This window comes from Lepisosteus oculatus, chromosome 14 (genome assembly GCF_040954835.1).
Source record: "Lepisosteus oculatus isolate fLepOcu1 chromosome 14, fLepOcu1.hap2, whole genome shotgun sequence".
Classification (NCBI taxonomy): domain Eukaryota; kingdom Metazoa; phylum Chordata; class Actinopteri; order Semionotiformes; family Lepisosteidae; genus Lepisosteus; species Lepisosteus oculatus.
In genome coordinates, this window is record NC_090709.1 from 28,079,000 (window position 1) to 28,091,674 (window position 12,675).

A 12,675-nucleotide genomic window follows, 5' to 3' on the forward strand; every position below is an offset into this window, starting at 1 on the left:
GGAGAGCTGCTGCTGTGCTTTGACATCTGAGCTCTGTGGAAAACGATCTCAATACAATTCTGAAAAACGCGACTCTCCGAACGCCAGCCGAACAAGTCTCCACAGCCGAAGCGCTGTGTCTCTTTTCAGCTGGCGATAAACCTTTCCTCGATCCTTTGCGGACTTGTAAAACTGTTCCTGATCAGAATAAAAAACGCTCACGCTAATACACAAGCACCCGTGTCTCGCCAAAGCTGACAAATAAACAGACGGACAAGCCGCACTGCACGTGTGAACAGGGGAATGAGCGAGCGAGCGGGGATAGGGCGCCTCCTGCGCTTAAAAGCTTACAGCACCTGGTATTCCCAGGCGGTCTCCCATCCAAGTACTAACCAGGCACATCCCTGTTTAGCTTCCGAGATCAGATGAGATCAGGCGTGCTCAAGGGGGTGTGGCCGTAAGCGAGATCGAGGCTCGCTGGCACCCTTCTTATTGAGAGGACAGCTCCGTCACCTCTTTTACGACGCTGCTTTTTTTCCCTTGCGTTTTTCTCTTCTTCCCACGTTCTCTCTCTTCACTGCCTTCGTCCCCGCTCTATTTCACTTCAGCCTTTCACTCTTGCTTCCTTCCAATGAGGACGGAGCTGCGGGAGAAAGGGCGCTATAAATGATCGCTGTGGAGAGCTGCTGCTGTGCTTTGACATCTGAGCTCTGTGGAAAACGATCTCAATACAATTCTGAAAAACGCGACTCTCCGAACGCCAGCCGAACAAGTCTCCACAGCCGAAGCGCTGTGTCTCTTTTCAGCTGGCGATAAACCTTTCCTCGATCCTTTGCGGACTTGTAAAACTGTTCCTGATCAGAATAAAAAACGCTCACGCTAATACACAAGCACCCGTGTCTCGCCAAAGCTGACAAATAAACAGACGGACAAGCCGCACTGCACGTGTGAACAGGGGAATGAGCGAGCGAGCGGGGATAGGGCGCCTCCTGCGCTTAAAAGCTTACAGCACCTGGTATTCCCAGGCGGTCTCCCATCCAAGTACTAACCAGGCCCATCCCTGTTTAGCTTCCGAGATCAGACGAGATCAGGCGTGCTCAAGGGGGTGTGGCCGTAAGCGAGAGGAAGGCTCGCTGGCACCCTTCTTATTGAGAGGACAGCTCCGTCACCTCTTTTATGACGCTGCTCTTTTTCACTTGCGTTTTTCTCTTCTTCCCACGTTCTCTCTCTTCACTGCCTTCGTCCCCGCTCTATTTCACTTCAGCCTTTCACTCTTGCTTCCTTCCAATGAGGACGGAGCTGCGGGAGAAAGGGCGCTATAGAGGATCGCTGTGGAGAGCTGCTGCTGTGCTTTGACATCTGAGCTCTGTGGAAAACGATCTCAATACAATTCTGAAAAACGCGACTCTCCGAACGCCAGCCGAACAAGTCTCCACAGCCAAAGCGCTGTTTCTCTTTTCAGCTGGCGATAAACCTTTCCTCGATCCTTTGCGGACTTGTAAAACTGTTCCTGATCAGAATAAAAAACGCTCACGCTAATACACAAGCACCCGTGTCTCGCCAAAGCTGACAAATAAACAGACGGACAAGCCGCACTGCACGTGTGAACAGGGGAATGAGCGAGCGAGCGGGGATAGGGCGCCTCCTGCGCTTAAAAGCTTACAGCACCTGGTATTCCCAGGCGGTCTCCCATCCAAGTACTAACCAGGCCCATCCCTGTTTAGCTTCCGAGATCAGATGAGATCAGGCGTGCTCAAGGGGGTGTGGCTGTAAGCGAGAGCAAGGCTCACTGGCACCCTTCTTATTGAGAGGACAGCTCCGTCACCTCTTTTACGACGCTGCTTTTTTTCCCTTGCGTTTTTCTCTTCTTCCCACGTTCTCTCTCTTCACTGCCTTCGTCCCCGCTCTATTTCACTTCAGCCTTTCACTCTTGCTTCCTTCCAATGAGGACGGAGCTGCGGGAGAAAGGGCGCTATAGAGGATCGCTGTGGAGAGCTGCTGCTGTGCTTTGACATCTGAGCTCTGTGGAAAACGATCTCAATACAATTCTGAGAAACGCGACTCTCCGAACGCCAGCCGAACAAGTCTCCACAGCCGAAGCGCTGTGTCTCTTTTCAGCTGGCGATAAACCTTTCCTCGATTCTTTGCGGACTTGTTAAACTGTTCCTGATCAGAATAAAAAACGCTCACGCTAATACACAAGCACCCGTGTCTCGCCAAAGCTAACAAATAAACAGACGGACAAGCCGCACTGCACGTGTGAACAGGGGAATGAGCGAGCGAGCGGGGATAGGGCGCCTCCTGCGCTTAAAAGCTTGCAGCACCTGGTATTCCCAGGCGGTCTCCCATCCAAGTACTAACCAGGCCCATCCCTGTTTAGCTGACGAGATCAGGCGTGCTCAAGGGGGTGTGGCCGTAAGCAAGAGCAAGGTTCGCTGGCACCCTTCTTATTGAGAGGACAGCTCCGTCACCTCTTTTTCGACGCTGCTTTTTTTCCCTTGCGTTTTTCTCTTCTTCCCACGTTCTCTCTCTTCACTGCCTTCGTCCCCGCTCTATTTCACTTCAGCCTTTCACTTTTGCTTCCTTCCAATGAAGACGGAGCTGCGGGAGAAAGGGCGCTATAGAGGATCGCTGTGGAGAGCTGCTGCTGTGCTTTGACATCTGAGCTCTGTGGAAAACGATCTCAATACAATTCTGAAAAACGCGACTCTCCGAACGCCAGCCGAACAAGTCTCCACAGCCGAAGCGCTGTGTCTCTTTTCAGCTGGCGATAAACCTTTCCTCGATCCTTTGCGGACTTGTAAAACTGTTCCTGATCAGAATAAAAAACGCTCACGCTAATACACAAGCACCCGTGTCTCGCCAAAGCTGACAAATAAACAGACGGACAAGCCGCACTGCACGTGTGAACAGGGGAATGAGCGAGCGAGCGGGGATAGGGCGCCTCCTGCGCTTAAAAGCTAACAGCACCTGGTATTCCCAGGCGGTCTCCCATCCAAGTACTAACCAGGCCCATCCCTGTTTAGCTTCCGAGATCAGACGAGATCAGGCGTGCTCAAGGGGGTGTGGCCGTAAGCGAGAGCAAGGCTCGCTGTCACCCTTCTTATTGAGAGGACAGCTCCGTCACCTCTTTTACGACGCTGCTATTTTTCCCTTGCGTTTTTCTCTTCTTCCCACGTTCTCTCTCTTCACTGCCTTCGTCCCCGCTCTATTTCACTTCAGCCTTTCACTCTTGCTTCCTTCCAATGAGGACGGAGCTGCGGGAGAAAGGGCGCTATAGAGGATCGCTGTGGAGAGCTGCTGCTGTGCTTTGACATCTGAGCTCTGTTGAAAACGATCTCAATACAATTCTGAAAAACGCGACTCTCCGAACGCCAGCCGAACAAGTCTCCACAGCCGAAGCGCTGTGTCTCTTTTCAGCTGGCGATAAACCTTTCCTCGATCCTTTGCGGACTTGTTAAACTGTTCCTGATCAGAATAAAAAACGCTCACGCTAATACACAAGCACCCGTGTCTCGCCAAAGCTGACAAATAAACAGACGGACAAGCGGCACTGCACGTGTGAACAGGGGAATGAGCGAGCGAGCGGGGATAGGGCGCCTCCTGCGCTTAAAAGCTTACAGCACCTGGTATTCCCAGGCGGTCTCCCATCCAAGTACTAACCAGGCCCATCCCTGTTTAGCTTCCGAGATCAGGCGTGCTCAAGGGGGTGTGGCTGTAAGCGAGAGCAAGGCTCGCTGTCACCCTTCTTATTGAGAGGACAGCTCCGTCACCTCTTTTACGACGCTGCTATTTTTCCCTTGCGTTTTTCTCTTCTTCCCACGTTCTCTCTCTTCACTGCCTTCGTCCCCGCTCTATTTCACTTCAGCCTTTCACTCTTGCTTCCTTCCAATGAGGACGGAGCTGCGGGAGAAAGGGCGCTATAGAGGATCACTGTGGAGAGCTGCTGCTGTGCTTTGACATCTGAGCTCTGTGGAAAACGATCTCAATACAATTCTGAAAAACGCGACTCTCCGAACGCCAGCCGAACAAGTCTCCACAGCCGAAGCGCTGTGTCTCTTTTCAGTTGGCGATAAACCTTTCCTCGATCCTTTGCGGACTTGTAAAACTGTTCCTGATCAGAATAAAAAACGCTCACGCTAATACACAAGCACCCGTGTCTCGCCAAAGCTGACAAACAGACGGACAAGCCGCACTGCACGTGTGAACAGGGGAATGAGCGAGCGAGCGGGGATAGAGCGCCTCCTGCGCTTAAAAGCTCACAGCACCTGGTATTCCCAGGCGGTCTCCCATCCAAGTACTAACCAAGCCCATCCCTGTTTAGCTTCCGAGATCAGACGAGATCAGGCGTGCTCAAGGGGGTGTGGCCATAAGGGAGAGCAAGGCTCGCTGGCACCCTTCTTATTGAGAGGACAGCTCCGTCACCTCTTTTACGACGCTGCTTTTTTTCCCTTGCGTTTTTCTCTTCTTCCCACGTTCTCTCTCTTCACTGCCTTCGTCCCCGCTCTATTTCACTTCAGCCTTTCACTCTTGCTTCCTTCCAATGAGGACGGAGCTGCGGGAGGAAGGGCGCTATAGAGGATCGCTGTGGAGAGCTGCTGCTGTGCTTTGACATCTGAGCTCTGTGGAAAACGATCTCAATACAATTCTGAAAAACGCGACTCTCCGAACGCCAGCCGAACAAGTCTCCACAGCCGAAGCGCTGTGTCTCTTTTCAGCTGGCGATAAACCTTTCCTCGATCCTTTGCGGACTTGTAAAACTGTTCCTGATCAGAATAAAAAACGCTCACGCTAATACACAAGCACCCGTGTCTCGCCAAAGCTGACAAATAAACAGACGGACAAGCCGCACTGCACGTGTGAACAGGGGAATGAGCGAGCGAGCGGGGATAGGGCGCCTCCTGCGCTTAAAAGCTTACAGCACCTGGTATTCCCAGGCGGTCTCCCATCCAAGTACTAACCAGGCACATCCCTGTTTAGCTTCCGAGATCAGATGAGATCAGGCGTGCTCAAGGGGGTGTGGCCGTAAGCGAGATCGAGGCTCGCTGGCACCCTTCTTATTGAGAGGACAGCTCCGTCACCTCTTTTACGACGCTGCTTTTTTTCCCTTGCGTTTTTCTCTTCTTCCCACGTTCTCTCTCTTCACTGCCTTCGTCCCCGCTCTATTTCACTTCAGCCTTTCACTCTTGCTTCCTTCCAATGAGGACGGAGCTGCGGGAGAAAGGGCGCTATAAATGATCGCTGTGGAGAGCTGCTGCTGTGCTTTGACATCTGAGCTCTGTGGAAAACGATCTCAATACAATTCTGAAAAACGCGACTCTCCGAACGCCAGCCGAACAAGTCTCCACAGCCGAAGCGCTGTGTCTCTTTTCAGCTGGCGATAAACCTTTCCTCGATCCTTTGCGGACTTGTAAAACTGTTCCTGATCAGAATAAAAAACGCTCACGCTAATACACAAGCACCCGTGTCTCGCCAAAGCTGACAAATAAACAGACGGACAAGCCGCACTGCACGTGTGAACAGGGGAATGAGCGAGCGAGCGGGGATAGGGCGCCTCCTGCGCTTAAAAGCTTACAGCACCTGGTATTCCCAGGCGGTCTCCCATCCAAGTACTAACCAGGCCCATCCCTGTTTAGCTTCCGAGATCAGACGAGATCAGGCGTGCTCAAGGGGGTGTGGCCGTAAGCGAGAGGAAGGCTCGCTGGCACCCTTCTTATTGAGAGGACAGCTCCGTCACCTCTTTTATGACGCTGCTCTTTTTCACTTGCGTTTTTCTCTTCTTCCCACGTTCTCTCTCTTCACTGCCTTCGTCCCCGCTCTATTTCACTTCAGCCTTTCACTCTTGCTTCCTTCCAATGAGGACGGAGCTGCGGGAGAAAGGGCGCTATAGAGGATCGCTGTGGAGAGCTGCTGCTGTGCTTTGACATCTGAGCTCTGTGGAAAACGATCTCAATACAATTCTGAAAAACGCGACTCTCCGAACGCCAGCCGAACAAGTCTCCACAGCCAAAGCGCTGTTTCTCTTTTCAGCTGGCGATAAACCTTTCCTCGATCCTTTGCGGACTTGTAAAACTGTTCCTGATCAGAATAAAAAACGCTCACGCTAATACACAAGCACCCGTGTCTCGCCAAAGCTGACAAATAAACAGACGGACAAGCCGCACTGCACGTGTGAACAGGGGAATGAGCGAGCGAGCGGGGATAGGGCGCCTCCTGCGCTTAAAAGCTTACAGCACCTGGTATTCCCAGGCGGTCTCCCATCCAAGTACTAACCAGGCCCATCCCTGTTTAGCTTCCGAGATCAGATGAGATCAGGCGTGCTCAAGGGGGTGTGGCTGTAAGCGAGAGCAAGGCTCACTGGCACCCTTCTTATTGAGAGGACAGCTCCGTCACCTCTTTTACGACGCTGCTTTTTTTCCCTTGCGTTTTTCTCTTCTTCCCACGTTCTCTCTCTTCACTGCCTTCGTCCCCGCTCTATTTCACTTCAGCCTTTCACTCTTGCTTCCTTCCAATGAGGACGGAGCTGCGGGAGAAAGGGCGCTATAGAGGATCGCTGTGGAGAGCTGCTGCTGTGCTTTGACATCTGAGCTCTGTGGAAAACGATCTCAATACAATTCTGAGAAACGCGACTCTCCGAACGCCAGCCGAACAAGTCTCCACAGCCGAAGCGCTGTGTCTCTTTTCAGCTGGCGATAAACCTTTCCTCGATTCTTTGCGGACTTGTTAAACTGTTCCTGATCAGAATAAAAAACGCTCACGCTAATACACAAGCACCCGTGTCTCGCCAAAGCTAACAAATAAACAGACGGACAAGCCGCACTGCACGTGTGAACAGGGGAATGAGCGAGCGAGCGGGGATAGGGCGCCTCCTGCGCTTAAAAGCTTGCAGCACCTGGTATTCCCAGGCGGTCTCCCATCCAAGTACTAACCAGGCCCATCCCTGTTTAGCTGACGAGATCAGGCGTGCTCAAGGGGGTGTGGCCGTAAGCAAGAGCAAGGTTCGCTGGCACCCTTCTTATTGAGAGGACAGCTCCGTCACCTCTTTTTCGACGCTGCTTTTTTTCCCTTGCGTTTTTCTCTTCTTCCCACGTTCTCTCTCTTCACTGCCTTCGTCCCCGCTCTATTTCACTTCAGCCTTTCACTTTTGCTTCCTTCCAATGAAGACGGAGCTGCGGGAGAAAGGGCGCTATAGAGGATCGCTGTGGAGAGCTGCTGCTGTGCTTTGACATCTGAGCTCTGTGGAAAACGATCTCAATACAATTCTGAAAAACGCGACTCTCCGAACGCCAGCCGAACAAGTCTCCACAGCCGAAGCGCTGTGTCTCTTTTCAGCTGGCGATAAACCTTTCCTCGATCCTTTGCGGACTTGTAAAACTGTTCCTGATCAGAATAAAAAACGCTCACGCTAATACACAAGCACCCGTGTCTCGCCAAAGCTGACAAATAAACAGACGGACAAGCCGCACTGCACGTGTGAACAGGGGAATGAGCGAGCGAGCGGGGATAGGGCGCCTCCTGCGCTTAAAAGCTAACAGCACCTGGTATTCCCAGGCGGTCTCCCATCCAAGTACTAACCAGGCCCATCCCTGTTTAGCTTCCGAGATCAGACGAGATCAGGCGTGCTCAAGGGGGTGTGGCCGTAAGCGAGAGCAAGGCTCGCTGTCACCCTTCTTATTGAGAGGACAGCTCCGTCACCTCTTTTACGACGCTGCTATTTTTCCCTTGCGTTTTTCTCTTCTTCCCACGTTCTCTCTCTTCACTGCCTTCGTCCCCGCTCTATTTCACTTCAGCCTTTCACTCTTGCTTCCTTCCAATGAGGACGGAGCTGCGGGAGAAAGGGCGCTATAGAGGATCGCTGTGGAGAGCTGCTGCTGTGCTTTGACATCTGAGCTCTGTTGAAAACGATCTCAATACAATTCTGAAAAACGCGACTCTCCGAACGCCAGCCGAACAAGTCTCCACAGCCGAAGCGCTGTGTCTCTTTTCAGCTGGCGATAAACCTTTCCTCGATCCTTTGCGGACTTGTTAAACTGTTCCTGATCAGAATAAAAAACGCTCACGCTAATACACAAGCACCCGTGTCTCGCCAAAGCTGACAAATAAACAGACGGACAAGCGGCACTGCACGTGTGAACAGGGGAATGAGCGAGCGAGCGGGGATAGGGCGCCTCCTGCGCTTAAAAGCTTACAGCACCTGGTATTCCCAGGCGGTCTCCCATCCAAGTACTAACCAGGCCCATCCCTGTTTAGCTTCCGAGATCAGGCGTGCTCAAGGGGGTGTGGCTGTAAGCGAGAGCAAGGCTCACTGGCACCCTTCTTATTGAGAGGACAGCTCCGTCACCTCTTTTATGACGCTGCTCTTTTTCCCTTGCGTTTTTCTCTTCTTCCCACGTTCTCTCTCTTCACTGCCTTCGTCCCCGCTCTATTTCACTTCAGCCTTTCACTCTTGCTTCCTTCCAATGAGGACGGAGCTGCGGGAGAAAGGGCGCTATAGAGGATCGCTGTGGAGAGCTGCTGCTGTGCTTTGACATCTGAGCTCTGTGGAAAACGATCTCAATACAATTCTGAAAAACGCGACTCCCCGAACGCCAGCCGAACAAGTCTTTAAGTGGAAATCTAATAAGTAAATTGGTTCTTAAAATGTAGAGAGCTTTGCAAAGAAATATATTGGGGCTTTTAGATAATATATTTCAAGGATGTAATTGCTGTGCTACAGTACGTGCAGAATTTTAGAAAACAGTGCGTCAACAAAGTACACTGTTTAGGTTACTTTAGAAGACAATGTACCAAAACAATATATGCTGTCTGGGTCGTTAGAATTAGCTGAAAGTAACTGATAAGCTTTGAATAACATATCTAGTGCTTCTTCATTCGCTTTTTGATGTAATCTGTTTTCTCTTAGGGAAAGTGGAAGTTTTAGAATGGACAAAGCGCTGAGCTTTTTTACAGCGCAACGTCTTATGAAAACCCTGTACTGCTTGTAACAAATTGAGTCTCTGGTTGCTCCCAATATTGAAATAAAGACCTTACTCAGGTGAGAACTCTCTCTTGTGGCTTCCTTGATAGTTATATTTCCATGACACCGGTTTTAATGTCTGTAGATTGTATCTTATTTTTATTTTTTGTTTTGTTTCATGTTCATATTATGTGTTTTCACCCAGTTGACTCCAGTTAATAACAGTTCACCCAGTTAATAGCCACTTTTTATTCGCGAAAAACGGGTGATCTTTCTATCTCGTGATCAGCTTAGTATCTTTCTGTAAGTTTTTTTCTTCTTAATTAAACGTTTAAAATACATGAATTTCATAAAGACAACACACGTTTCGAACAGAAAAAAATCATATTCTGTTCTCTTCCTGGTATGTATAACAGATCAGCAGGTCTTATTTTCCCAATTCCTTTTTTCCACTGTATTTATCATAATGGCTAGCCAATGTCCTCTCTTAGCTAGGTTATGTTACTTGTGGATGTGCTTCTGCATTGCGTAGAAGCACATGTATCCATAGAAAGTGTATTATACTACTATTTGAGCTACAGTACATAAAAATAATTATATCGTTATTAATTTCTTTAGGTACGTGATTCCATATTATATTCCCTATTAATCAAATTCTAAAAGTATGCTTTTGTTTACTCCGATAACGAGCACATTCACAGAAAATGTGAATATCTTATGACTTTTCACAAAGTATATAAAGTTAAGATGGTCAGAAGGAGCATGTAAAAACGTTTCCGAAACCTGGTAAAATCTTACTACATGTAAGACTTTGATGCTTAAAATGTTTAGGAAGAAAGTGGAATACTGGTGTGTATTTTTTCTTTAAACTACCAATACCAGCCATATACAGTTTACACTATATGTTTATGTTCCTAAATTAATATAGTTTATGGTGGTGTATCGTGGTTGTAGAGGTTTGATGGGTTTACTGAGACAATTATTAATTGTAGCAGTAATCACGAGGTTGTTCGTTGTGGCTTTTAGAAAATCAATCGTCAGAACAACTAACAACGCACACACACGGGTTCAATACACGAGATACATTTATTCATATAAATTGTGCACCAAACATATACTAGTCTGCCTGGATACGAGCGGCAGACCTTACTGTGAGGGTTATCAATATACAAGGTATATAATCTCGAAGAGATGCCAACACAAAGAGATACACAACAGAGAATATATGTCAATATATATCGTTCGGTTACCAAATCGCTAATCAGTGTTATTACCCACTGTTACTCTAAACTCGGAAGTAAATACATTACTCATGAATTAAATTGATAACAACTTGTGTTGAGGTACAATTGAATTCTCGAGACACAATGTAGAACATGGGGTTTACTTATCCACTGTGTATGGATTTGGAATCTCCCGGCACGAACACCAAGTCACTCTTTTGCCTGGGAAGAAGCTGGTTCGTTCCTGGTCCAGCGCTGCTTCTGAATAAGCTATTCAGGTTGTCGATGAGGGTCCAACTGTAGGCTGCCGTTGATCAAGCAGATCATTCACGTTGGTAGAATTCTGAGTACGTATGGGATCCTCGGCCTCGCGCTTAGAACAAAGTCCAAGTCCCTTTGCAGACAACAGCAGTTGTCACGTGATTGTCTCTGAGGATGCGCGAAAATGGCCAAGGAGAGCCCCGATCTGAGCTTGCGCTCCCTTTTTGACCAAGACATAGATGTGTGCTGATTGGTTGAGAGTTTGGCGGGCATTAGAGACCCACGTGGTATTACCACGCCCTGCCAGTCCCTGATTGGTTGGTCAAGGTGAGATATGAGTCACTTACTCTTGACACTTAGGAATCTAGTCCAGATGTCCATTCGGCACTCCCTAGACAGATAGGCACCAATGGATGACCATTGATCATGATAGCCAGGCTAAGCTAAGTGCATCCCCATCTGGGAGCTGTCCATTATCAAAAGAAAACATCTTAAATCAACCTGCATGAATACTTTCTCTGTGGCTGCACCACAAAGATGGAGGGTGAGATGGGGCCTCATTTAGGACAGAATACCACCGCCTAATTCTGTCTTATTAACAAGCATTGCCGCTACAACGGCATCTCTCCTGTCAAACTTCCTCCTGACATGTTTGACAGGATCTGGGCCGTGGTGAACAGTGGGAAAGACGCCCTGTGGAGAGTGAGGAACATGGGGCTGTTCAAAGGCATCGAGGTCCCAGTCAAGGCAGCAGGTAGCCTGGCCCTGTTCATCACCCGAGAGAACTATTACCTCAGAGATCTGTGGAGAGAAGGGAGGGAGGAAGCAGAAAATCTGTGGGAAATTGAGAGCATAGGTCAATATCTCAAGAAACTGTGAAAAACATTATCATGTTTAAGTAAAGAATGTGATTTGCACCAGAAAAAAATAAATTGTTGCTATATAACTGGTACCGTGTCAAAATGTAATGAGATGGGATTATATATACTGTTTTAAGTATGTATATTAATGTAAAGCTTTCTAATTTGTGATGTCCTGTATTTTTTTGTGAAAAGAAAATAAAGTTCTTAAAAAATCGATTCACCCAGGGCGAGGCTCGGCCATTGCACTCCGGCTGTGCTGACCCCTGCGAATTCCCCAAATGTGGGAATCTCGACTGCATAATTTTGGTAGTGGGGGACTGCGTTCGCGCTCTCTCCTGATGTGCTTGGTCAAATATCAGATACGGGAGAGTTAGGACACCATGAGCTGCGATAGGATCCCAGTTCGAAAGGAGTCGATGCCACTGCTGGTTCCCGGTTTCTTTTAGTTAGAGGTCCGGAGAAGCATTTCAAGCTGGTTACACTACTCCTTCCGGACATTCATTCCCTTTTCAAAGTCAGTCGTTTTGCTGTTGTCTGCATTATTTAGGCTGATTATCGAGGTTAGCCTTTATTTGGTCATGGGGGCCTCGGTACTGTATGCTAATTCTCAAGACAGTTTCACCCGTTTTCTGATTGCTAGGTTCTGTACCAGTGCAGACATGTCAAACAGTGAATAGCTGTACCTCTATTGTATCCGTGCTCAATGAATGAAATCAGTATTAAATGAATATATGTATAGTTATACGAAAAACAAGTGGTTTATTGACTCATCTTCATTTGCAGATTTAGAGGCAGCTTCGATATTCGGGGGAGGCATAAAACATGGTGCTGATCTTTGGAAAGCAGGAGGCAAAACTGACACGTTCTCATACAAGGAGCTGAAACCAGGCCACCTGGGTGAAGATCAGGTATCGTAACCGCTAGACCATATGGGAGCATACAGCCATGTTGTGCGTGCGTCATGTAAGCAAACTGTAATTGCTGCCTTCATGACCTGCTTGATGGAGAAAACACACAAGAGAGTTGGCACTCAGAGTGTCGAAGGGTTGATGTATACTAGGGCTCAGTTGAAATGCAGCGTCAGGACTTTTCCGACTAGTGTCACACAAAGAGAGTACATCCTTTCCTACTGGCTGTGTATGTCTCGGTAACTCGCTGTGATCGTATAGTGCTCAGAATTTGTGTTGTGGCCGCAACAACCCCGGTTCGAATCCACATACTGGCAGAATAGGAGGAGTACTGCCTGACTGGATCGTTGATGAACGACAGAGGCCACTCCGACCTCTTCTTGGTTTTCTTCAATGACTTACTAAGGATCTTCTTCACATTCGCCCATGCAGGGGAAGCCAGTTACACCAAAGCAAACGCAGGAAAGTGCATTTCAAGCAGAGAC

At 48.6% G+C, this 12,675-nt stretch overlaps 9 non-coding genes and 5 pseudogenes across 9 annotated transcripts; 1 reads left to right on the forward strand and 13 right to left on the reverse strand.

Moving 5' to 3' along the window:
- Positions 1–323: 323 nt before the first annotated feature.
- LOC138216972 (5S ribosomal RNA) lies at positions 324–442 on the reverse strand. Its single transcript, XR_011180685.1, has one exon. It is a non-coding gene; the product is annotated as a 5S ribosomal RNA (ribosomal RNA).
- Positions 443–979: 537 nt separating this feature from the next.
- On the reverse strand, positions 980–1,098 carry LOC138244319 (5S ribosomal RNA). Its single transcript, XR_011192932.1, has one exon. It is a non-coding gene; the product is annotated as a 5S ribosomal RNA (ribosomal RNA).
- Positions 1,099–1,635: 537 nt separating this feature from the next.
- On the reverse strand, positions 1,636–1,754 carry LOC138217856 (5S ribosomal RNA). The gene has a single exon (XR_011181447.1). It is a non-coding gene; the product is annotated as a 5S ribosomal RNA (ribosomal RNA).
- A 537-nt stretch (positions 1,755–2,291) lies between these two features.
- LOC138219233 (5S ribosomal RNA) lies at positions 2,292–2,400 on the reverse strand (annotated as a pseudogene).
- Positions 2,401–2,937: 537 nt separating this feature from the next.
- Positions 2,938–3,056, reverse strand: LOC138216348 (5S ribosomal RNA). The gene has a single exon (XR_011180059.1). It is a non-coding gene; the product is annotated as a 5S ribosomal RNA (ribosomal RNA).
- A 537-nt stretch (positions 3,057–3,593) lies between these two features.
- LOC138218896 (5S ribosomal RNA) lies at positions 3,594–3,702 on the reverse strand (annotated as a pseudogene).
- A 533-nt stretch (positions 3,703–4,235) lies between these two features.
- LOC138218340 (5S ribosomal RNA) lies at positions 4,236–4,354 on the reverse strand (annotated as a pseudogene).
- A 537-nt stretch (positions 4,355–4,891) lies between these two features.
- Positions 4,892–5,010, reverse strand: LOC138216973 (5S ribosomal RNA). The gene has a single exon (XR_011180686.1). It is a non-coding gene; the product is annotated as a 5S ribosomal RNA (ribosomal RNA).
- A 537-nt stretch (positions 5,011–5,547) lies between these two features.
- LOC138244320 (5S ribosomal RNA) lies at positions 5,548–5,666 on the reverse strand. The gene has a single exon (XR_011192933.1). It is a non-coding gene; the product is annotated as a 5S ribosomal RNA (ribosomal RNA).
- A 537-nt stretch (positions 5,667–6,203) lies between these two features.
- On the reverse strand, positions 6,204–6,322 carry LOC138217867 (5S ribosomal RNA). Its single transcript, XR_011181448.1, has one exon. It is a non-coding gene; the product is annotated as a 5S ribosomal RNA (ribosomal RNA).
- Positions 6,323–6,859: 537 nt separating this feature from the next.
- Positions 6,860–6,968, reverse strand: LOC138219235 (5S ribosomal RNA; annotated as a pseudogene).
- A 537-nt stretch (positions 6,969–7,505) lies between these two features.
- Positions 7,506–7,624, reverse strand: LOC138216349 (5S ribosomal RNA). The gene has a single exon (XR_011180060.1). It is a non-coding gene; the product is annotated as a 5S ribosomal RNA (ribosomal RNA).
- A 537-nt stretch (positions 7,625–8,161) lies between these two features.
- On the reverse strand, positions 8,162–8,270 carry LOC138218897 (5S ribosomal RNA; annotated as a pseudogene).
- Positions 8,271–11,456: 3,186 nt separating this feature from the next.
- LOC138243678 (U1 spliceosomal RNA) lies at positions 11,457–11,620 on the forward strand. Its single transcript, XR_011192322.1, has one exon. It is a non-coding gene; the product is annotated as a U1 spliceosomal RNA (small nuclear RNA).
- The last annotated feature ends 1,055 nt before the right edge of the window (positions 11,621–12,675 follow it).